The sequence below is a fragment of the Lonchura striata genome, chromosome 1A (assembly GCF_050655825.1).
Source record: "Lonchura striata isolate lonStrDom1 chromosome 1A, ASM5065582v1, whole genome shotgun sequence".
Taxonomy (NCBI): domain Eukaryota; kingdom Metazoa; phylum Chordata; class Aves; order Passeriformes; family Estrildidae; genus Lonchura; species Lonchura striata.
The window spans coordinates 3,415,133-3,439,225 of NC_140741.1; the positions used below are offsets into that span (position 1 = coordinate 3,415,133).

The 24,093-nt window shown below is 41.2% G+C and overlaps 1 protein-coding gene across 50 annotated transcripts in view; it reads left to right on the plus strand.

Moving 5' to 3' along the window:
* Window positions 1-24,093, plus strand: part of ATXN10 (ataxin 10) — a 215,073-nt gene that overhangs the window by 89,557 nt on the left and 101,423 nt on the right. For 39 of the 50 annotated variants that reach the window (XM_085570120.1, XM_085570121.1, XM_085570122.1 and 36 more), the window contains 3 exons: window positions 21-136; window positions 2,161-2,318; window positions 3,105-16,504. The gene's annotated coding sequence lies outside the window, so the exon portion shown is untranslated. Of the gene's footprint in view, window positions 1-20; window positions 137-2,160; window positions 2,319-2,863; window positions 3,040-3,104; window positions 16,505-24,093 lie in introns of all 50 variants that reach the window. The other 11 variants (XM_085570097.1, XM_085570100.1, XM_085570119.1 and 8 more) reach the window with 11 other exon arrangements.

Below are 24,093 nucleotides of genomic sequence, written 5' to 3' on the forward strand. Positions count from 1 at the left end.
TGTCAAACATGTTTCTTCAGGAAGGAACTAAAGAGCAATCCTGAAAAATATCTTCTGGGATGGAAAAATTCTGATCTTTGAGAAAATAAAGGAACTGCTGTGTGAGAGGAAAAATGTCAATACATTTGGAGGACAGGTGAGTTAGTTTAACAAACTATGCAACCTTCAAGTCTGTCTTTGAAAATGCATGGTCAGTTTAAGAGAGGTGCTTTTAGTTTTAGGAAGCACTGGTAAACGTCAAAATTATTTACATTTTTCACATAATGGACCATGGAAGCTTCCTGTGACAATTGTCAATTTGTCCATGTTGGGGAGCGGATGAATGGGGAACTTTTGAGAAGTTCAGTTTGGGCTTAATTGTGTTTTTCAGTATTCATCAATACTGTGCAAGGTGGTAATTACCTAGTTGAAGTCTGGATAGTTTAAGTCCCCAGTAGACATCTGCAGCACTGTCCCATACCCCCAGATGGGATTTGGGCAACGTGGGGCCATCCATGTGCTGTTCAAAATCAGCAGTGCCCCCAGCCCCACCCTGCAGAGTCTTTGTTCTAGCTGGTGAGTTTTACAGCATAAAGGGCAGCTTTCAGGGATGGAACCCTGAAAGCCACATCTTTTCTCTCCCTTCCAGCTCTAAGCAGAATGTAATAATAACTCACAGGTTTTTACAGAATTTCAAATATTTCACCTGTGTTGTTTCTACATTGCCACATGCCCTGATGTGTCATCCCTGAAACATTTCTACTGCCCTGTTAAGTATCCTGTTTCAACTATCTCAAATCACCTTTTTTTTTTTTTTTTTTTTTTTACCACTGAGTATTTAAAATTATCCACAGACTATGTCAGATTGGTTGAGAACAACTCCAGAACAATGTTTTGAGCAACTTTTGCTCCAAGATCTATAGGACAGGCTGCTTTCCATAAGCTCCCAAAAGCATGCCTGGAGCCTCCAAATCAGGAAAGTATTCAGTTGGAAAACCTTTCCCCTTTAGTGGAGAAAAAAAAAAATCACCCATATTCTTTGGATGGCTATTTGTAAATGCAGTGACTGTCACAAACCTCAAAAACAGAGACCTCCTCCACCTTCTGAAACAGCTGCAGCTCTGCTTGTGCTCTTCCATGGTTTGGTACAGCTGTCACAAAGCAGAGCCTTGCTCTGAGGCACCTCCATGTCCCTCCCCTCTTCTGGACAGACGAGGCTGGTGATGTCTCTCACCTACCCTGAATCAGTTGTGTTCTTTACTGCAGTAGCATCTTCAACAGTATCTGCTGTGTTCCTTCTGCTGGCAGAGGTCGTATTTTGTGTTATTGGGGTTAAATACAGCATATCTGGCTATGGTTTGTATCATTCTGTGTAAACTTGAGTCTTTGAAATCGAAAATGCTTGGGATGGTTTTGGGGTTTTTTTGGTTTTTTTCAGTGAAATTGTCACAAAGAAAATACTGTTGAAAAGGAGGCATAATTTAAATTTAAGGCTTCAGCTGAGGTGTGCTGCACTGCAGGTTTTCATGTTGAGTTGCACAGCTGTAGACTTGCAACCACACAGAGCCCTGCAACAAGTTAGGCAAGGGGCACTGAGGCCTCTCCTGCAGGAATCCCATTCTAGGAGAAGCTTGATTTGTGCAGGAACCTCCCAGAGGAGTAGCAAAGTCACTGCTTGTTTGTAAGGGCCTGCTAACTTATATGGTAGTAGTGCAATAAGCTTTGGAAATACAGATTATAATGGGTCACATGCCATCCAGTAGGTCCTTTCTGCCTGTTTTCCCTTATCCATGTGCTGGAACTTAAACACCACATGACACTTAATCCACACTATCAAGCAGAAGGCTTCATTTTAAGTTACTCATTTGAAGATCAAACTATTTTTGTGCCTGACAGTGTCTTTGACAGTGGAAGGTCACAGAATAATTTAATTTAAAAGCTAAAGCAAAGCACTAATAATACATGATATCTCACCAAACCCACAGTCACCTCCCCTGCAGCTGCTGGATTTGCAAAAAAAAAAAAAAGAAAAAAAAAGCCATCAAATAATGGATTAAGGATGCTTTCCAGCCTGAAAGCTTTAAGTAATACACCAATATATGATTCTTAATAGCAATATCATAATTTAGAAACCTAGCCAGCAAGCACTGGAATAATCTGTTTTTGTTGTTATCGTTGCAGGCTGGCAGTACTTCTCTCCAGATGTACCATTTGGCACATTAAGCAATTCTTTTCTTAGAAGGGGAACCTATGTTTTTGCCATGTAATGCAAAACACCAATGGAATCACTACATAAGCAAAATGCCAGTAATGGTACAGTGGTCCAGCCACAAACATTGGTATGTTAATTTTGTTTTATTTTTCCTAGTGTGTCATCTGTAGTACTGTATTTTGTATCAGGACTATGGCTGCAGTGTTTAGTATCAGATTTTAAAGTGTGTTTTCAGCAAGGGATTTAAGCTAGGAAACTAATGGTTGGGGCTTTTTTCTACTTAATATGGATGTAACTATAATTTTTGCTTGATCTTTGAGACCAGGCCAAATTTTCCTCTCAATTATAGCTGTTCTGTCCTTCAGCTGTATGCATCCACTTCTAATAATGGTACCTAAATACATTGGAAAGCAAGTAGTCTATACTAAGGCTGTGGCTTATATATGCCATTGCTTCCTAAGACTAGCTAGGCCTTAAAAACATGTTTCAATTCATTTGTAAGAAGATTAGTTAAATTACAGCATGTGCAGTTTCTTTGTGGGAAGCAGTGCCTGGCCTTTCCATCTTCTCATGGATCATCCCCAGTCCTTGGGAAGGCAGCAGCAGTCCCCTCTCAGCTGGGGCTCCTCTGGAGGCTGAGCAGCCCCAGCTCCCTCAGCCTTTCCTCATCAGGGGCACGTTCCAGTCCCCGCATCATGTCACCCTCCCCCAGACCTGCTCCAGGAGATCCAGGAGGAGCCCTGAACTGTCCTGGGTGAGGTGATAAATTCCCCAGCTGCTCCTTGTAAGGACCTGAGAACTGGTGATGGGGAAGCTTTCTCCAGATGATCATTTAGAGACTTAGGATGGTAAGAAAGGATTTTTCACCTTGCACAAATGACAACAACATTGTTGTAATTTCTTTTTCTTGCAGGTGAAGGACAGAAAAGGGGCAAGGACTTTCTTCACATCCCTCTGCCACTGTCCACTGACTCTTTATGTGTATTATAGTTTCTTCCACCAACCTGAAGCTTCCTGTGGGATGAGCAGCAGGACAGCTGCCTTCCTCCTAGTCTTGTGGCCAAGGGAGGAAGAGGAGCCTGGCCAGGGAAATCCCAGTTTCCTTGGCAGGGCTGGTCTTTGCCCTGGGGAAAGGTTGTCAGCTTGGGGAGAGAGCTGTGACATCCTGCCCTGCCTGACCCCAGCTTGGGTTCTCTTCAATGCTTCTGTTTCTTACAACAAATGTCCTGTAATTCAAGCTTTGTGTAGGTGGGGTCATGCTACTCTGCTCAGTAGAGTTTCTTTCTCCTTAATATGACAGGTGTTTCATTTTTTCCTACCATTCACCAGAAATCTCACCTTTATTCTTCCCATGTTAAATAAGTCAGTTCTGGCTTTTGCCTGTCCATGCAGTCAGAAAATTAGACTTTCTGATTACTGTCACCCTGCCTAAAAGGAATGGAAAAGCAACAGTGGAAGAAAAAAAAGAGTGATTTCTATCCAAGATTCTAATTAAATGGGTTTGTGTGGCCTTTCCAGTTTGATTAACTCTGTAATTAATAATGACCAGGTGAGACAGGGAAGTTACTTTTCTTTGGACTTTTTCTGTCTCATGAATGCTGGGGAAGAATGCAAGGAAGGCACACAGTTGTGAGAACACTTTCCCTCTCCTGTTGGTACAATTCCTAAAATCTGGCCATGTTTTAAACTCCTGTGAAGAGCAAAATTTCACTGTTTCTCCTCTAGAGTATTTCTGCAAAGAAGCTAATCCTTGGTCCTGCTCAGCCACTGGAGGGAAAATGATAGTGTTAATGCTATGTCCTGTTTTGGGTTTTGTAATTTTGTTTTCTTTTTATTACTCTTTGAAGCAAAAAACCCAGGGCAAAACATGGCTTTGAAGGTGTGCAGCTACCCTTGGAGCTGAAGTGGAAAGAGCCACTGCAGTAGTGCTGTGAGCTCAGCCGTGTGGGTCCAGCATTGAGGGGGAAAGGGATGCACATCCAAGGTAAACTACTTTTTAAAAAGGTACTAGCTAAATGTTTCTATGTGTATTTAGTCTTTTCCCACTCCTATTTTTGTTGCAGGAAGTGATCCTCTGCTACCTGTGGGGTACCTGGGGTGGGAGGATTGAGGTAGACTATGAGATTACCATGGGGCTGTTTCTTCTTTAAGGCAAATATGTTAAAGTTTGAATTGGTGTGTGAATGTAACTTGCAGCACTGGCACTCACCGGTATTTTACAATTAGGAGTCCACAAAAAATGTGGATTAGGCAATTATCCTGTGTAAGACTTCTCCCCGTGGCACACCAGCTACTCTTCATGTTTGCTGTATTTTCATAATAACTGAACTTAACATATTCTCCATTCCAAAGTTCATTCCATTTCTTAGTACTTTTCAGTCAAAGGTGCCTTTTCACACCTGGCTGTCATCCAAATTGCCTGTTGAAGGCATTTTTGAGGAAACTTGAAGTTTGAGTGTTACTAAAGTGCTGCCTGCTAAACTAAAGTCAGATTGGTTCAATGTTAATGTAGAAGAGTAGGTAAATATAAATACAGAAATATCAAAACAAATATAGATAATTTAAAAATATCACCCTGTGCTCAAGGTAGGTTGGTTACATTTCATTACCTATTTTATTATTTTTCATTTAAGAATTATGCACTGCCATATGTATCTATGGAGCTGCCCTTCTACTGCTGCTGTTCATATATTAGAGGATTCTTTTATAGTTATACAAAATCACATTATGTTGTTTTCTTTCAAAATCTTCCTCGAACTTGCACCTCAAGAGTGCCTACAAATACAGTTTTGTCTACAGCTTGTTGCAGGTATTTTTGCTTCTGTCTTTTGACTGTCTGTCTGAATATGTATCTTCTCTCTTGACCTCTTTATTTGGGAGTCCCCTGAGGCAAGAGCCTCATACAGCACCTGGATCCTTGCCCACAATCATGCTCACTCTCTGTACACCCAGCACCACATGGTTTTTCCTAAGAAGAAGGAGTCCTTTTCTTAAGAGAAGGAGTTAGGTTGGTCTTTTATGAGATTAGCCTTTTAGCTTAGTTACTGTCTTGGTATGTTATTAGAGCTTTGGCAGCAAGCCAGTGCTCCCTGTACATGAGTTTTCACCTAGAAAAGGGTGTCCAGCTCATTGGTAGGACACACCTGCAGCCTCTCCCCTTTGCCTCACACCTGTCCACATGTCTTTGTCCAAAATTCTCCAGGCTGTTGCAAAATGTGCAAAATGTGGTTGTTCTGGGCTTGTTCTCCTGAGCTGTGGCATTAGTCTGTTAATTTACCTGTTGTGGAGATTGAGAGGAGAATTATTCTGGTGCTGATTCCTGACCCACTGAGATCCAGAGGATACATTTTCATTTGATTCACATGATCCACTGGTAAGTATTAGGGTGGTATGTTGTTCCTTTCCAGGAAACAAGAGGAAGGAGAAGAGAAGGACTGGGAGCAGTGGTTGGACTCAAGAATCATAAGGGTTTTTTCCAAACTAAATGGTTCTCTTTAATGAAACCTCAAAAGGCTTTTCATGTATTAGCAAAGAAATTGGGTTCCGATACCAAGACAACCTTTGCCACTTCTTTCAAGATGTCTTGAAGCACATATAAAATTCAACTTCATCAGTTTTAATATGCTTTTATACTATTAGACTCCACTTTAAGTCAAAAGCAGCTCCTGGGTGAAGCTGGATTTGGTGTAAAGAATAACATTACGTAATCACATAGGAAAGTGCTGATTAACCACCAAAATATATTTAAAATACTTTTCTGAGTAGATTTGTTGCTAATTATACTACATCGTTTTAAGAGTGGAAGGTGTTTCTCCATCATCATGTCTTGCATGTCTAATATTTTGCACTGAGCTTTGGAGTGCAGCTGAAGTGCAGCTCTCCTTGTAAATCTCTTTTTGATCTAATCCCATTTTCTAGTTAAACATTTCAAATGAAATATACTGAGCAAGAAAAAGAGGGCTACTTTGTTTGGGGTATTCTATAGGCAGAAGATTGCCTGAGGACTTCCTTGTTGACTGTACCTTATCTTGCTGTGTATCCAGTAAGAGATCAAGTTGAAGTGTAGGTACCTCAAGCTCTGTTTAGTTTTCCTTTTCTTTTTCTTTTTTTCACCTCCAAGTACATGGATTAGAGCTATAAAGATGTTGATCTAAGTCACAAGAGTTTTGGAGACCGGAAATGCTTGATTTCAGTAGTTGAATTTAAAGTTATCTGAAGGTAAATATTTCTTATCTAGACGGTGTGTAAATTGTGTATTCATCTGATTTCCTTTCCTTACCGGTTATCATTTTCCTTTGGTGAGTGGTTCATTTGGCTTCCTAAGCAGAACTAGACAAACTCCTAAATCACTCCAAGCTTTCAGTGAACTGTGTCACCTTTCTTTTTTATTTTCTTTAATCATTCTTTTCATGCTTCCGGAATGAGCTGAAGTATTGTGAAAGATTTCCTATCATCTTCTTTGTGCCTGTCTCAAACTTCATACCTCAATATTGGATGTGTCTGATATTCAGCTACCATCTCTTTAATACTGCATGCATAGGAGGGCTGGGATTTCCAACATGACTGCAAACATTACCTTTCCAATGATAGTTGTGTTGGATCAAAAGCTGCAAACACTGGAATTGTGAATACGGGAGTTATGTCCCAGTCTGGGGACCTGTAACCTGCTGCTGGAAATTCTTATTCAGGTTTCCCAAAGATAATACCTTGCTGGAATTCTCTGATAAATGGCTATTGTGTGTTGCTAAATAGTTTGTGTAGAGCCCAAAGCTGACTAAATTCCAAAAGTAGTCACAGTTTTCAAAAAAGATCTGTGTGATGAATACTATAATTGTATGAGCTTTTTTGCAAGTACCATACGTGGATATTTGTTCTAATGCCAAGTAATTATAGTAATAAATGCCATTAATAGATCAGTTAATTCAGTGCTTTCTACTCTGAGAAAGTCATTAGGAAAAAATTTCACCTTTCCTCTATACCATTATCGCTCCATAACAAACCGTTATCAGCAAATACCTGATAATATATCCCTACATGCTTGCTGCTGTGAAAGAAATTAATATTTATACTTTTATTGTTGCAAGCATGGCCAGAGTTTGTGGATGTCTCCGTTTTCAGATACGTCTTAGCACTTTTAACTATTTTGCTACTGTGGATGAAAATGCTGTCTTTAACTTCATGTTGTTCTGCCTTGTAGGAAACAGGGGGTTGTCCACATTGTGTTGAAAGCAGGGCTTGACTCCTGGAATTTCTGTTCCCAGTGGTGCCATGCAGGCAAAATGAAAACCAGCTTGACTCCTGTCAGTGTCCAGGTGAACTTTTCTCAGCTTGGCAAAACAGAAGTACTGTGTTGCACAACAGATTGGTATGAGGAAGGATCAGTGCACTAATGTCTCTAGGTTGACTGTATACTTTATGGTCATACAATTCAAAATGTTTTTTAAAAATAGAATATTATCCCAGAAGCACTAACTGGATCTTCTTACAATCCCTACCTGGTCTCTGCATGTGCAAACCTGATGGTTCTGCATTTATCCCTGCAAGTCCCACGTGGAGACATTTGTTTTCATCACTACTCTTGATGGCATTACAGAGCTATTAAATTAAGAGTCTGGCATGCCCTCCTTTGAATACCCAAGCAAGAGATGGAGAAAGGAGGTGGAAGTTTGGTACCATCCACATACATCTCAAATCATTTAAAAGCAAATTTGGAAGGATTATAGCAGCAAAGAATGTAGGTGTAGTCTTGAAGTCACATGCAAATACCACTGCTTTATAGATCTCTCTTAAAACTCTGACCATGCTCATGTAGTAATTTACTGGCTGAGAAGCTTTGAAAAACCTCAATTTCCATGTCAGCTACATGAAAAAATGGGGTCTGTCCTCTGGTTCTGTGGCCGTTTGTACTATTTTTTCTACATATTAGGGATGGTCTCCACTACTGCATGACCTTCCTGAGCAGGAATATTGATACACTTCCAGTTAGGCTGAGGTAGTGATTCACTTTTTGGTGGCATTTATGCAGTCTCCTCTGCCAAAGCTGTGCAGCTGCTTTGTATTTTGTCTTGGGAGTAGCATTTCCTTGAAACCAGTCTTCAGGAATCCAGTGTATAACTTGGAGAGGGGGAGGGTACCCTCAATTTCATTAAAATTATATCCAGGACTTGTGTGGAGGAGAAGTCTTGGATAAAGGGAAGAAACCAGCATGCTATTAATGAAAACATAAGATTCCTTGCAGAACACCACTTTCCTTGCAAGGCAAACCCCAAAAAGCGGAAGAAGTCCTTCTTGAGTTTCTGATTTCTGTGGCCTTTTGAGCTGATTTGCAGCAGTGAGAAAAGGTGCCAATATCTTTGTATTGTCTGGCAGAGAAAAGATTACCTTGTAACTCATCTTGTCTGGCTATGGCCTGGCACTGGATCATGACCAGGTTGATGGCAGCCTGACAGTTTTAAAAGAATATGTTGGCATTTTATGAAAAGGGAAGTTATTACACTTGAAAGGAAGTAAAAACAAAACCAGAAAACCTATGCTTGTCAGTTTTATGGCAGAGAGGCTGTAAAAATTCTGGCATGGTACTTCAGCCAATCCCTGCAACAAATTACTGAACTAAATTGATTGCAAAATCAAAGATGGATTTACATAAGCATTTGTGTTTTAGTTACCCTGCTCTTACAATGTGTCAGACACTCAAAAGAGTCAGCCCCATGCCCCTTACAGTTAAAATTAGTTTACAGCCTAAATTTAGATGTGTAGCAGCAAGAAGAGAGCATGGAAAGAAAAGAAGAGCATGGGAAGGGATGAGACCTCCTGGGTCACTGGCTCCAGTCCCTCCCAGTCTCAGGAAACCACATTGTCTTACCCTCTTTCAGACTGTGTTATGGTCTTCTGACATACTGCTAGATAATACAAAAGATGGGGAGTTAAATTTACAGATTTGTCCCAGTTCAGTATAGTTGTTGTCTGTCTCTGTTAACTGCAGGATTGGACCCACGCTGAGGCTTATCACAAATTTCTGCTGGTGGGCTCTGTTTTACAGCAGGAGATGTGCCAGGGAGCTGGGGACTGTGGAGACAAAGGCAGCAGCATTAGTGAGCAAAGCATGAAGAGCAAGGAGGATTCAGGGTAGCTCTTCCAGCAACCAGGAAGAGCATAAACTTGGAAAATAATGTTTCCAAACATTGTAATTTCTCTTTCTGTGCCCAAGCTGCTGTCAGAGTAGTGAGGCAGATCATTCTGCCTTGGGAAAGCCTAATCTGCAGTGCAGCCTAGGGTGAGCCAAGGAGGTTTGGGTGCTCTGGAGAGGCTGAATGGATGCCACATGCTGTGCCAGCTGGGTGGCATGCCATTCCCATGCTGGCTCAAGTGCTCCTATGTCGTGCACTACAGGTCCCTGGAAACTCTTTCTCTTGCCATCCTTCAAACCCTTTATTGAGTATCTTCATCTGCGTGCTCGTGGGGGAGTTCAGTGTATAAGTGAGGCCACAAAGGAGGCTTGCTTGGTGAGTGCCATGGCCTCTAAAGCACTTTTGAATTATTTTGCTTTGTCAGTCAGAACTGTAAACTGCAACTGTATGACTTTATCTCCAGAGAGGGCTGCATGGAGATCCTAGCCCTATAGCATGTTTTTAGTCAGACCACGTAGCCAAAGAAAATGATGAAACCAGACGTCTTCTTGTGGTCGGAAAGAAACAAACAATTTGTTTTATTGAAGGCTCAGTGCTGTAGAGAGGCCTGGAGTTCTGAGCCACTGCACAGGAATTACAGAGATATGGGCTGGTGGTTGGCAGCACACCTCTGCCATGACTGGACATACAGCACAACAAGGGGCTGGAGAGCTGAGAGCAAGGAATGGAGCTGAGGGACACAGGGTTGTCACTTCTGGCAAGGGAGGCCTTGGCCAAAGTGATCTGCTTTTCTCAATGCAAAACAAGATTTTTGTGTACTGAATGCGATTTCCTGAGTAGATGCAAATAATCTGGGAGTAATTTTCTACCGGAGTTCTGGCTCCTTTCTTGAGAAGGAGCATCCTCATGGTGGGAGCTTTGGATCAGTAACATGTGCTATTACACCTGCCTGTGGCCGGAGAATCTATCACTTATGGCTCCATTCCTACAGTGCCTGTATCTTCTGGGCAGTGCAGCCTTGTTGTTTTTTTCATTCTTCAGGTCAATGCAATTCTTGTCCCATCACAGTTATTCAACCCAAGTAGATCCAATGTCTTCTGTTAAGATAAAACTGCAGAAATTTGAATACATTTTCTTCAGATGCTGAAAATAAAGTCAGTTGGGTTTGAGATTGAACTCAATATAGGAAGCATAGTTTTGGTGTGTTCAGATTCCTTAAAGGATTTTAGACCTTAAGGCTCCTCCTAGTATGTAGCTCCCAAACAGGTTTTTCCATGAGATAAGAATAAAACCTCTTTTTCTGAGGTGTCAGAAAGTTTTCAGTCTTGTGCAACTATAGTGGGAAAACCTAAATATTACTTAATAATTAATACTGATACTTACATTACTTAATTGTAACCTATATTACTTATTTATTGGTTTTACTGGAAAGTGTTTTGTCGAGACGATATGTTTGAGAAAGTTGTGCTCAGATTTCAAGTCCAAATTTCACCTTGAGGACATTAGATGCTTATGTTCAGACTTTGCCTTTTATTGTGGGCTTGTCGGGGAAGGTTTCCTAATTCCTATTTTACAGCTGGGAAATTCAAAACACTTCTTAACCATTCAGGGGTATTGTTAAGATAAATATTTGAGAAAAAAAAATAGCATGGTAATATAGAGTCACAATTGACATATGGTGAGCCCCCCAATGTCAGTTGTCAAAATCTCTAGTTGCTTCATGAAAGCAAAGGTGGGTGGAAGAATCAGAGCTGCCATTTAAAAATGAGATTTGCATAAAGCTGTGTTGAAACTGCATCTTGGGAATTTGTGCAAAAGGAATTTCTTCAGAGCTTCTTGTTAAGGAAATCTTGTAAGAAAATGTGATAATTTTTGCTTTGAAGCCCTTGAAAAGAACCAAACCACTAACAAATGTAGTACAGAGACTGAGTTTACTTTCAGAGCTCTCCCATCCACCGGCTGTCTGTCTGTAAGACAGGCAGCTATCTGTCTATCCCTGTAAATTGATGTGGTGAAATATGGCCAAGAGCAGCAAGAGCTGTGGATGAGGATGGGAATTGCCTGGCAGGGCTGCCTTGCTGCTCCAGAATACCATCAAGCTGTTCAAATAAAGATGAGCTGGGACAATGTCACAGCTGGCCAAGATGAGCATGGGAAAGAAAAATATGGTGACAGGAGATACAGAAGTGACTCGGTGTGCTGGCATTCCTTTCTTTCCAGGGTAAAGACATGTGACAGGGCTTGTCACTGACAGAAAGAGCCTCTTCACATTCTATTGTGGTCAAACTTTCCTCCTCCAAATAATACCACAAGTTGTATGTTTCAAGATGTAATTTGTGTACATGTTTTCTTAACCATGGGAATTCAGCATTGTCTTCTCACCCCACAGCCTCAAAAACTCAGAAATGTGCTGGTTTAATTGGGGAAAAGGTTGGGGGTTTGCTTATTTTTTAATTTTTAATGCATGTGTCTGGTAAATTGCATTTCCTTCTAAATTCTGTGCAGGCTGAGATCCTTCTATTGTGCTTCATTAACTGAAACTCATGGATAAATCTTTAAAAGGAGAAGGGTTTCTAATTTCCATGGAGTGATTGAACTAGGGGATTAGGAATCTCATTTTGCACCTCTAAGCGTCTAAGCTCAAACTTTTAAGTTAGTGTAAGCAAAGCTCATTCCTGAGAAAAATTGAAACTGAGGAAGAAAATAATAGTATTTCTAAGGACAAAAATGCAATATACAGTGGAGGAGTTTATCCATCTGTATTTAACATGAAACCCTGTGTTGATTAGGGGCTTTGTGAAAAGTTGATTTTCCAGTTCAGCAAAACTTACAGAAAAAACATTTGCTTCAGGTCAGCTGCAGCTAGTTGCTGTCTCTCACTCATTAAAATGAAAAGCAGGTGTTCACACTTCATTCAACCTTTTTGATCTGAAGCAGAGCTTCTCCCAGAGCTTGGTACTGGTCACTGGACTCAGGAGGATTCTTAATTTCTGTGGTTACAATGGCACTTGAGGTCACATGTAACTAGGCCCCAAAACAAGGAACACAATCCAGGGTCCCAGCCCCTGATGGATGTCTGAGCAATGGAATGTCATGGCTTGTGGAATAAGTTTTCATCAGCCCCCCGAGAGGAGGAACTTCCTTTTGTCTGGGGTGGGCCACAGAGGAGAGGATGTCAGTCTGCAGCTGATGGAAAGGGAAGGTGTCCCTGTGATGGCACTGCTGGCACAGTGCAAATCTCATGGGCAGGTCTGGGCTCCCCGCTGCAAGGAAGAGCTTGAGGGGCTGGAGCGTGTCCAGAGAAGGGAACGGAGCTGGGGAAGGGGCTGGGGGGGCTCAGCCTGGAGAAAAGGAGGCTCAGGGGGACCCTTCTGGCTCTGCACAGCTCCTGCCAGGAGGGGACAGCCAGATTATATTGTAAATGCAGGCGAACCCAATGGGAAGAAATGCCGATGTCTGACTCAATTCAGAAGGCTGAATTATTTATTTAGTATAACTATGCTAAAATACATTAATATACTATATAAAAGGAGGATACTAAAACTACATACTACTTTCTCTGACTCTAACTCTCCCACAACTCGTGACCCTCTCTGAGAGCCCAGCCCCAGGTGGGTTGGATTGGCCATCAGGCTCAAACAAGCTTCACCTGAATCCAATCAAGCACTCACCCCAGCTAACCGATTCTCCAAGCACATTCCACATGGGAAGAACGAGGAGCAGAAGCAGAAATTGTTTTCTCTTTCATTTCTCTCTGTGCACCTCTGTGAAAAATCCTGAGAGGGAGAGAAATGTGCTTGCCACAAGATTAGGATTGGTCTGTTCTCCCAAATAACTGGAGACAGGACATGGGGAAATTTCCTCAAGCTCTGCCCAGGGAGGTTCAGTTCGCCATGGAGGAAAATTTCTTCGTAGGAAGGATTTTCAAGCATTGGAAAAGGCTGGCTAGAGAATGGTAAGGTCATTATCCCTGGACATATTTAAAAGTCATGGATGTGGCACTTGGGGTCATGGTTTTGTGGTGGCCTTGGCAGTGTTTGGTTAACAATTGGTCTTGATGTTTTTAGAGATCTTCTCCAGCCTAAATGATTTTTTGATTTTTAGAACAGAACATTGCCAAATAGCACTGAGATGCTGTATTAACTTCTGACTTGGTAGGAAGCATCAGTAGACTGGATTGAATGTTGGTGGAATAACTTTTCCACATGGTCATAAATTGACAGTTTAATCACAGTTTTAAGGAGGGTTTATTTTTTCAGTAATAACTTGGGTTAATTTTATTATATGTTTCACTTTTCAGTCCAGCAATCTTCAATGCAAAGAGTAGCTTCAAAAATAGAAGGGAGAAGGGGCAGTGTATAAAGGAGTGTATCCAGCCTTAGGAATAGTACCCTGCAGTGTCAGATCTTACAAAGCAGGCCAATCAATATTGTTATGGTAGTTTATGAAAAACCTGCCTTGTGCAAGCTTGGAAAAGAGAGCTCTGCTCATCTTCATTATGAAGCAGTGGTGTTAGATGGTCTTGTCACATGCAGATCCCTTGCTCTAGATGCTTTGGGGTTTGATATTGTGCCTGAGAAGGTATGAGATCATACCCTGATCTCATACCATCTGTTTAGCAGATGGGTGTGTATGGCAAGGCTAATGGTTAAAAACCTGGCTCCACTTAGGTCAGTGGTATCAAGATCTTACCCATGATTGGAGGGGGAGGAAGAAAAAAGGGTCCAAAGATAGGTCTCCTAAATCACTGCTGGGAAAGCCTGTAGGCTTTATAGCCTTGTTTATTTACCCTGCTGTCGTTTGGCTGATAGTTATTTGTGCGTGGCCTTTGGGCAGAATATTTGATCTTTGTGTTTGTTGGTGCAGACTATGAATACATGTAACTGCTGCAAGATATGAAAGAAGTGCAGATCCTATTTCTAATGAAACTGTGAAAATGATAAACTTAGCTGGTGTTGATCAGAATCCTGTTTGTCCATACTGTCCTGTAATGAACATAGCACAAGTATCAATCATGTTTATTGGTAACTCAAGGTGTGCTGTTTGCTGCACCAGACCAGGTGATTAGGTTGTTTTCTTGTAAGCTAAACTGCTCTTTTTTTTTTTTTCTTTCTTTTCTTCTCTTTAAACACCCAACAACACATAGATCATCCCTGGATTTCTTTAACCCACAGAATACAATTTTTATCCCCTGACCGAAATGTTAAAAGTTTGTGGACTGGAGCATGGCTGGGTGGGGCACTATTCAGTTTCCAGCCTAAAACCCGGCAATGGCTCCTAAAATACAGTCCTTGACAGATTAAACCCAGCTGTTGCACAGGTGCACTGAGGCTGTGCAGCAAGGAAGTTTGCTCACTTAGAAACTTCTGCCTGTGTGCGTCATTAAACCAAGATATTTTTGGACCTCAACTATATACTTTTTGTTTTTTTGATTAGGCGAGGCAAGTGGTCTTCATTAAAGCCACAGACAGCAGAATGGTTTCATCTAAATTCTCCCCTGTAATTGCAGAAAGACAAACACAAGTCTCATAATGCTCTGATTCTTCCTCATCCAGCTAATTCAGTCATTCTATAATTGAGAGTAAAGCCTACAGAATCTTAATTGTTTGTTTGATCTGACACTTCAGGATCCAATCTGCACTGAAATAGTCTATGTGGAGTTACATTTTATAGATTTTTCTCATTGACTCTGAAAGAGCTGTGATGTCCCATTAGGAATATAGTAAAGGGTCTTGATAATCAGTCCTATGTGGAGCAGTTCAGGGAGCTGGTGGGGCTCAGTGTGAAGAAAGAGTCTCAGGAGGCCCTTCTGGCTCTCCACAGCTCCCTGGCAGGAGGGTGCAGCCAGGGGTGTCAGGCTCTTTTCTCAGGGAACAAGGACAGGACGAGAGGAAAGGACTTCAAGCTGTGCCAGGGGAGGTTCAGGCTGGACATCAGGAGGAATTTCTTCACCAAAAGGGTGGTCAGGAATTGGCAGGGACTATGCAGGGAGACGGTAGAGTCCCCATCCCTGGAGGTATCCAAGGAACAACTGGACATGGCACTCAGTGCTCTGGTCTGGGTGGCGACGTGGGGATCTGTCACAGCCTGACCTTGGAGGTCTTTTCCAGCCTGAATGGATCTGTGATTCTGTGGAATGGCCCAGGGAGTAAATGTAGTAGTAAAGTTGGTTTAAAGAAGTAGCGTGGTGTATTTATCTGAGTGAATTCGTGTGCACACCCAAACTTCTCTTGCCTTTGCAGAATTCTGTAAATAACGTGCAATAAATGTGCCCTGCAGGCAGGAATCAGTGACTACAGTGTGTAACTTATTCATGCCAGCTCCTGGGGGAGCCCCAAGTAGTGACAATCCCATCTGTCCCTACTGATTCCAGCTGCAGGTGTGACTGATAAGCAAGGGGGAGAAAAACCAAACCAATTAGTTTTGTTTTATAAAAAAGGCAATTCTCCTGATGTGTACAGCCAGTAGTGATGGGGCTAATTGTAATCTTTGCCATAACCCTTCCTTGCTCGAAGACAAAGCTTGTCACTTGCAATGACCCTTCCTCAGGTGACAGCTACGGTCTGGAGGCAAAAAGCTTAGCACTTCCATAATTGCTAAGAAAGGAGGGAGGTGGCAGTTTTATGCAACTGTTTCCATACTACAATGTGCTGTCTTTATGATTGTTGACTTGCTCCTGAACAGGACAGGGGGGAAAAGAACATGTCTCTGCACAGGAATCCCCTTGAAATTTTGTATTTTACTTTGAATACTTCTCCTGGTGCTTCTCCCAGTCAGAGATGCAGTCTGCACTCCTGTTTGTTATAGCTACTGACATATGCATTGTCATTGCACTTCTCTGATGGGATTTTCTATCTCAATCCCAAAGCCTGCTGTATCAGTGAGGTCTAAAATTTAATTATGTGTTTTGGAAGAAAGCATTTCCTCCATGTTTTTGATCTTATTATCTGATCATTGCATTAAATCATTAAATCCACATTTGTATTGTATTTGGAAGCGGGCTGTTCTTGTAAGTTTGACTTTATTGGGCTCCAAATAGAAGATTACCATGCTGATTCAAATATTACATGTTACACATTGTTGCAGGTCCTGGAAGCTCAAGAACATTTTGCAGTTCCTGAAATGTCTACTTCCAAGCTGAAAATGGCAGCACAGCAAGGCATCAGCAATAGCACAAAAGTGCATGGTAAGTTTTCTATCTGCTGTTGTCTCATGTGGCATTTGGTGCAGAAATCCCATCTGGTCATTTACATTCTAGCAGAAAAAGTCACCATGAGGAATTGAATGCTTCAAAAGAATCGAGGCTTATATTACTTTTCATTCAAAAATAAATGCTGTAAGTGAGGTTATGAAGCAGGAGCTCAGAACTGGGGTCAATCCTCTCCTTGAAGGCTTGAGGCCTGATTAGGTTCAGGCTCTTAAATGGTGCACACAGCTGATACAGGAATTAATGGGATTGTGATCATTGGCTCCAAATGCATCGAGCTGATCCTTGATGTGGACTTTAGCTAACATGGAACTTGAAATGTCTAGAACCTTCACTTTTGCTGTGAAGAGGCTTTCATGAGCCTTTCATTTTAAGGACATTTCTCTTGTTTACCAAGGTCTGCTTTCTTGTGTTTCCATTTTAGAATAGACTAAATGTGTGTTTTTTAACTCTTGTTCAAGTTATGTTAATTTTTATTTCAATGTTTGCATGAATCCATCAGTCTTTTGCCTCTCCTCAGCTGATAGGTGCTGAATATCTATGGTCCCATTCATAAGGGACTGCAGAATTGCATTTTGATCCAGTCCCACAGCTGACATTCTGCTATGGGCTGTGGATGTCAATAATGTGAAATTTAAACAGTAGATAAAATTATTTTAAGAACATGCTTGTTAGGGTTACTGTACTATGCAGTAGGTTTCACTGTATGAGAAAGCTGTTATCAAGGTGGAATGTAATTTGAACTTGAATTCTTCAGAAAATAACCTATAGCTAGAGCTGTCATAGCATCAGAAAAAATAGATACTTTGATTTCATTTTTGCAAATGAGTTATAAAATCAATGCCATAGTTCTCATAAGGGTTGCTTTCATGTTTTCGATAATTTGGATTAAAAGATGATGTGGGTCACTCTAGCTTCCCTCTTCATGGCTTCTTCTGAGATGCATGTGACTTTTTACATGACTCCAGTCTTCCTTTAGGCACACCAGAAACTCAATAAAACAATTTTTTTACTTATTTATATTGTCCTCTAAATCACAGAATCATAGAATGGTTAGGCCTTAAAGATCATATCGTTCCAATCCCCTGCTATTGGGAGTATAAACATCTAGTGCAACTGTGGTGGGGAGAAAAAAAAGGAGGAAAAAAAAAGCACAATTGTTCTAGTTTTATTTCATAAAAGCTGCAAAGTCCAGCACAGGTGATTGAATTCACAGCCTTCTGCCAGTACCTGAAGTCCACACTCACAGCAAAAAGCTGTTCATTTCCATTTGGTTTTTCCTCAGTTACTCCTATGGGGAAAAGAAACTTATCATCTCTAGTCCAAAAGCACTTGTGAACTTTTTTTGAAAGTTGGTGGGAAATCCTCTTAGTGCTTTGGGTTACAGGACAGTGAGCTGCTTCACTTGCCATCTGCAGCTTTGGAACACCTGAGCTGGGAAGCTTGTGCTTGGCATCTGCCTTTAACAAGAGTGCTCCTGCTTCTTTTTGTGTCTGTGTGTTTGCTGAGAAGGACTTTTGTCTTTCTTGTGTATCTGACTGAAGGAGAAATGGGCAACTGGAGTAAAAGGCAAGGAAGATATTATTTGCAGTTTTTTATTTCACTTTAGCCTCATTTTTTTAAGCACGGTAAATGTAAAATCCATACTCTGATCTGCAATCCACAATTTTATGTTATTTCCCTTATTTTTTGTATTTCCCTTGAGATCAAGGGTCCTTCATATTGAAATTTTTTTGTGCAACAGATCATTTCTCTAGCAGCTATTTTCTGAGGGGATGATGGTAAAGCACATTCCAAGCCATTTAATTTAAAGTGCAGTGCCTGAGACTGCTTTCCTTGTCACCATTGCTCAGGATGAGGTTCTCATCAGACTTCTTGTTTTAATAATAGGTGAAGTTTTTGTTTGACAAACTCATTGAGTTTGCACAAATGATAAATATGTCTCAGTTTAAGCCAGCAGCAAATTTATAGTGCTTGTCCCTGGACTTGTTTGTGTCAGGTGCTGTTCCCAGTTCTCCATGCAGCTGTGGCATTTCCCTTCTGTCCTGACTTGTAAGGACCTCTGATGTCCCAGTCCAGGCTCTCTCTTAAGCAGAACTTTCTGCTTGTGCAGGACTGTATGGTGGTTTTTCACTGTTGACAGAAGTCCACTAGGATGCAAACCACCAAACTCCCATTCTCACTGTGACCTAAACCAGAATTTAAACTGAAGTCTCTGGAGGTGAAAAACCAGGCTACTAACAAGAGATGGGAGAGCCTCACATAGTTTGGTTCAGACAAAAACCTTAATGTTAAGCTTTTCTGAAACCATTCTGGTCCAGAAAGCAGCATTTCAGTCCCCTGAGAGTAGTTTGCATTTTCTGATTCATTGCATAATGAGATTGGGACTCCATTTCTGAAACACCAACAAAACCAACTTTTTTTTTTTTTTTTTTCATAATGATTTTGACTAAAATCAGTGAGAAAAGGCATGCATGCAAATATTTAAAAAACAAAAACAAAAACCACATTAAGAAGGCCTCGTGTTTTGCAATCTCAAACACTGGGTTTGTTTTCTGGAAAACAGTCTGGAAATGTTTCCTCTTACTTGAAATTTTGTTTTACCATAGTAGTCAGTCTCAATGAGAGAAGCAAAACTCTGGTGCTTATGCCAGAGGGGTCTAGAAGAAGGACTGGGTTTAAATAGACATTAGAAAAAGAAACTAATAGTAAGAATCTGAATCACTGGGACCAGACTGCCTAGGAAATGAGTGTCATTTCTATCAGTGAACATGAGTGGCTGGATAAAGATTTTGTAGAACTGAAAATTTTAGGGCTGATCCTAGGATAGGAGTGTGCATTATAAATTGTCTTCAAATGGCTTCCAGGTTTATGATTCTGTAATTACTTGTCTGATACAACAAAATTCTCAAGTGTATTAGTCTTCATGTGAAAACATCATACTGAAAAAAAAAACCCTATAACTTAAAGATCACTCATAATTTACTTTATATGGCATAGCTTAGCAAAGACCTCCCTGTTAAAATTATGGCAGCCTTTGCTTGCTGGGCTTCATTTTGGTCTTCCAGAAAACCTTTGCACAAAGCATTTGGGAGATGCCAATTGACTAGTAACTATATCCTGAAATTGCTGTTCTGATTTTAACCCCAAAACAGGGGTTTATTTTGCATCCTGAAATGAATAGGGTATTTTCACTTCCCTTATTCTTGATACTCAAAAGTTTAAGTATGTGTGGGAGAGACATGCAGAGGAAGAACTGATGATGTGAGAAGTACTAGATAGAACTACTGAAAACAGTAGTTCCAGTAGATGAGACCCACTCAGATAATAAAAATATGAGTCAGCTCTCACTCATGTGCTAACAGAGAAATCAAATTTTCTCTAACCAACTGTTTTTAAATTTTCTACATAAACACAATGATGCATCAGGATATGTCTAAAAATAATTCCTCCTCCACAAACCCTGCACAAAACCACTTGTGCTTCTCAAACACAACTACTGTGTTGTGAAGCCGTGGGTGAGTGAATGGGCTTGGTTGAGTTTCAATCAAACCCTAGTTAAAGATAAGAAAAAAAAATTCTAGAATGTCTGTTCTGAAGGGAAGCAATGAGCTGAATGTGCTGCCACAGTTCCTCCATTTAACATGGGTTTGTCAAGTCTCACACTGTTCATTGGTGTGATGAGCTTCTCTGAGTTTCTCCAATTTTTGCTAGTTTCTGGAAGTGCTGTGTCCTTCTTAGCAGAGCTTTTTGCCTTCCCAAGAACTATTGAACGGGCCCCTCATCTGAGCTGCATAGTTTTATACAAAAATTTAATTCAGCTGAATTGACATATGGCAAATAAGGTCACTAGAGCTGTTCATTTTGCTGTGATCAGCTCGAGTAGGAGCTGGCTGAAAGGGCAAGATAGTATTTGAACGTGATGTAGGGAAAGTGGTGTTACACTGGAAAGCAGGAAACAAGTCCATTTTTACAGTTCTGCTTTTGCTTTTTAGAAATCAGCTCAAAACCCTGTATTGATCTGCTATTGCTCTATTATGTTGACCTGCTGCTGGGTAGCTTGGTGAGAGAAGAGACATTCTGGCTGTACCTTCTTTCTGTGCAATGTTAGCTGGGACTGGTTGAAGTGCACACAGGGGATGATGCTGCTGTTGGGGACTGTGTGGCCAGGAGTTTTAGGGCTGACTGTGTGGAGCAGGACACCCATGGGAGACACGAGGCTGGAGAAGGATGTGTTCTGATGTTTGTCATGGTGTGGAAACCCTGCTTTCTGTGGATCACTGCAGTCAGTGACAGGCTTTGTGCTCTCCTCTATAGGAGTTCCTTCTGAGGACCATCAGGATGTCAAAATCATGGAATCACAGAATGGTTTGACTTGGAGGGGCTGTTACAGCTCTTCCCATCACACCCCCTGTCATGGACAGGGGCACTCCCAGGTTGCTCCAAGCCCCATCCACCCTGGCCTTGGGATTTCCAGGGATGGGGCAGCCACAGCTTCTCTAGGCAACCTGTGCCAGGGCCTCACCACCCTCAAAGGGAAGATTTTCTTCCTAAGAGCCAATCAAAGCCTGCTTTCTTTCAGTGTGAGGCCGTTTCCTTTGTCCTGTCATTCCAGACCCTTGTCAATAGTTTCTCTCCATCTTTGTACCAGGTTCCCTTCAGGTACTGGAAGGCCACAATGAGGTCACCCCTCAGCTTCTCTTTTGCAGGCTGAAAAAAACAAATTCTCTGAACCTTTCCTCACAGCAGAGCTGCTCCATCCCTGTGGTCATCTTGGTGCCTCCTCTGAATTTGCTCTGACAGGTCCGTGTCCCTCCTGTGCTGGGACCCCAGGGCTGGAGGCCACTGTGCAGGTGGGATCTCACCCAAGGGTACCAGCTGCCCCAGAGGAACCTAAACCACCCAGTAAATGATGGAGATTGATTTAAGCCTGACATGAGGAGCTCAGCTGCCGTAGTTTCACTGAAAATTATGTCTCAGAAGAGCTGTGGTTTTTTACACCTGCTCAAAACCTGCCTTGTGAGCTCCACAGCACCAGGCATCCATCCTGCAGCTGCTCTCTCACACTCAGACCTGAGTGAAAGCCCTGAAATATTTCTGGGCTCTTGTAAATCCAAATGTCAAAGTTCCAACTTAGATTCCTCTTGTGTGGCAAGCACATTTCTCTCCCTCCCAGGATTTTTCACAGAGGTGCACAGAGAGAAATGAAAGAGAAAACAATTTCTATTTCTGCTCCTTGTTTTTCCCATGTGGAATGTGTTTGGAGAATTGGTTACCTGGGATGAGTGCTTGATTGGATTCTGGTGAGGATTGTTTGAGCCTGATGGCAAATCCAACCCACCTGGGGCTGGGCTCTCAGAGAGGGGCACGAGCTGTGTTAGAGTCAGAGAAACTAGGATGTAGCTTTAGTATCCTCCATTTATAAAGCATATTAATGTTTTTCACATTTATAATAATGAAATAATTCAGCCTTCTGAACTGAGTCAGACATCGTCATTTCTTCCCATTGTGTTCACCTGCATTTACAATACTCTTGAGTAATGGAAAATTGTATTCTTAAGAGGGTTAGTTCAGTACCCTGCAAAAATGAGTTATTGTGGTCTAAATTCAGTAATAATAGGCATCAATTCTGGATTTTCAAACGTCTTCTGAAATGACATAATCCTGCTCCTATTTAAGATACTATTGGGATTGAGGTGGACTAGAGTTAGATGCAAAAAGAAATGTTTTGAGAAATCCCAAGAGTTAGAGTGTCAATGTGGTGCATTCTTGAAAAGAAATAAAAAGCAAATTCATTTAAGTATGACTTCAACAAATTCTGTCATTTTATGCAAAAAGGTGTTTCACAGATATTTACAGTTCCTAAAAAGATAACTTCAGCATTGAAATTTGAAAGATTAACAGTAATCTTTACAAGTTTAAAAAATATTCTGGCTGGACTTTTCAAAGCAGTTCTAAATTTTAAACATAAAATAGTAAGTGTTGCATGAGTTGTATTTTGCCTTAAAATCCTCAAGTGCATGATCCTGAAATAAATTTTGAGCTAAGTCCCCTGTGACCAGAAATATTCCTTTAAACTCTAGGGACTGAGCGAGCTATAGTTTCATTTTATGCCAAGTAGCCAGATGTATTTTAAAGAAATAAAATTCTATTCTAAGAAAAATAAATTCAAAACTCTTTACCATAAAGTCTAAAAAATAAAGCTAAAAACTAACATAGACTTTATTTCCACAATAGCTTAGAATAAATATGAAAAAAATCTGTGTCACATGTGATCAGAACTGATGTTTGTGCATTGCAGGAGCATTGCCTGAGCAAGGACCAGGGCAATTGCCTGGACACACAGAAAGAAATTTCAGCAGGAGTTTTATATTTGATAGTGGCATCTCCTTTCTTATATAGCACTGAAATATTTTTGACCAAAAACCATGGAAATTTTTGCAACTTTCATTGCTTGGCTGAGTTTCAAGAAGCCTCGCTTTGACTGAAAAGCTCTAAATAATGAGAGAGAAGCACAGGACTGGGCAGAGTCTGATTCTTAATGCAGTGAATCTGAATGCAGGGAGGCTCCCCTGGCCTGGCACGTGGGCATTGGCATCACGCACACAACTGGCTCCTGGTAGTGATTTACAAACAGGGGCTTAGAAATGTCCTAAAGTTGCACCCTCAAATGCATGCTGGTGCCCTGGTTTTCTCCCATTCTCCTCCACCATCTGTTCCTTGCATTCCCTTTTCTGTACTCCTCCAATGTGAATATTCCTCCATTCACGACCCCTGCTGCCTTTTTTTCCCTATTTGCTGGCATTTAGCATTACACCAGCAGAAAATTACTGCAGGATTGACTTCCATAAAGCAGCAAGTAGACTTGAAATCAAGGAACGGTTTCAAAGATGGGTTTGTTGTGTTCCTGTGAACATATCATAACTATAATGAGGGTTTAGAATATTTTGACATATGCCATAGGGGTAACCTCATCGTTACCCACCCACAGTGACTCTGATCTTGAGTGATCTCATTCCATATCCTCAGCGTAGTTCTGGCATGTTCCCTCTCTATGGAGGGGGGAACAGAGAATGACCTTCCTTTGAAATCCTAGATGTATTTACATGAGACCATGCCAAATGCATTAACAAGTGGTGGAGTGGAAACCCTGAATGAGTAAACATGGTCAGCTGAAACACATGTAAATATATCTAAAACTTTGTAGTATATCAAGCTTTGATTTACACTACAAACTATAGGAGGAAATTTCAGGCCAGTGAGAATCTGCTGTTAATTTATTTTTAATTGTTATTTTGTCATGGCACAACATGTCACACTCTCAGGGAACTTTGAAATCTCCTCTTTGCAAAGTAGCTTTGGTTCAGGTGCCAGCCTTGTTTTGTTGTGGCTGACATGGCATTTCCTCACACACAGTAGCAGCTCCTGGTGGAGCTACAGTTTGTGGCATTGCACTCTCCTATAGGCCTCCTTTTCTGCTGCACTCCTACTCAGAGAAAAAGAGAAGGCTGCAGCTACTAAGCTTGAAGTGGATATTTGGCTGAGTGCTTCCCTGGTTTTGGACGGGC